This window comes from Triticum aestivum, chromosome 7B (genome assembly GCF_018294505.1).
Source record: "Triticum aestivum cultivar Chinese Spring chromosome 7B, IWGSC CS RefSeq v2.1, whole genome shotgun sequence".
In the NCBI taxonomy this organism is placed as follows: domain Eukaryota; kingdom Viridiplantae; phylum Streptophyta; class Magnoliopsida; order Poales; family Poaceae; genus Triticum; species Triticum aestivum.
Window position 1 is genome coordinate 563346504 of NC_057813.1, and position 1336 is coordinate 563347839.

At 44.2% G+C, this 1336-nt stretch overlaps 1 long non-coding RNA gene across 1 annotated transcript; it reads left to right on the top strand.

Moving 5' to 3' along the window:
* Positions 1-279: 279 nt before the first annotated feature.
* LOC123155617 (uncharacterized) lies at positions 280-966 on the top strand. The gene is made up of 2 exons (XR_006477536.1): positions 280-418; positions 570-966. It is a non-coding gene; the product is annotated as an uncharacterized lncRNA (long non-coding RNA).
* Positions 967-1336: the final 370 nt, after the last annotated feature.

Consider the following 1336-nt stretch of genomic DNA (forward strand, 5'->3'; position numbering starts at 1 on the left):
TACACCTAGGAGTACATACTCCCGCCTATAGCCTTGTCGATCCAATTCACACTGGACGGACCATCTAGCGGGTTGCAGCCGTTAAACCCGCTTATTTATTGAAGTAAAAAACACACTGGATAAAGCCTTTGGATTCGAAAATTAGTTCTAACTAATTCCTTTTTTATAGCTTGTGGACGTCTAATCCATTGATTCCATCTGAAACGACGTTCTCATCTATAGCCTGCAACCACGACCTAGAAAAATTGCACCAGCCCCCGCCGCCGCCGGCTGGCAGATCCGCGGGCCTATTGGGCAGACGCGTTCATGGCCAACGACGTCCCCGGCCGTGCTTCCCAGGTGGACGGCTTCAACCAGCACGTCCAGCACGCATACCCAGCCACTCCGGCCGGATTGAATCAGCGAGAATCCATCGAAGGTACGCTGCACTCGCTCAACACAAATCAATTGATGTCATGGTCTTGTACTAGTAGTAGGCATGCTGTGCTAGTACTAGTACGTATGCATGCAATCGGAGGCAGAATGATCCATCATCGCTAGCTTGACGTCCCTCAATTTTTTGTTGCCAGGGTATGTATTCTCAGTACATGATTTGCTCGACAGTGGAGATGGCATGCGTCCCCACAAGTCTCGACGACGGAGGACATGCGGCTGGCAGCGGAGGATGGAGACGACATGCAGGCAATGACGGCTAGACGACGAGAAGATGAGATGCATACTGCTGCACTGCCACGCTGGATACCTGAGTTGAATGCTCATCTTCCGCTAGCGACTTCATCCGTTACAGACTATTTGAAATAGCACGGTTATGGCTGATGCATTGCGCCGATGGCCATATGGAATACACCCCTTTAAATTCATGATTTTCCTTAGCAAATTGTACTCCTTTTGAAGTAACATATGCCATCTAAATAATTCTGCACTCCTTTGCAAAATCTAGAATATATGAGTGCAGTTACTCGACCACTCAGTAGAAAGTACTTCTCAGCTATAAACTCACCCACTAAAAAGGAGTGGTATATACCGACTCAAGAAGAGTAGTATATATTGACTGAAAGTTCTGTATATACTTTTACTCAATATATGTTAACTACTAACTCACAAAAAAGGTACTGACCGACAAAAGATGTAGTATATACTTTTCTTTGCTGAAGATGTAGTATATACTGAATTATATGTTAATGTGTTTGACCATGCGATGACTACAATGTTGGACTGATATTTTGCCTTATTTTTTTGACGCTGATGTTTTGCCTTATGTTTAGTTGAATTGAACAAGTCAGCCTGTACTCCTTTTCTTCACTTGTGCTTATATGTAATCATGAATGAATTAACA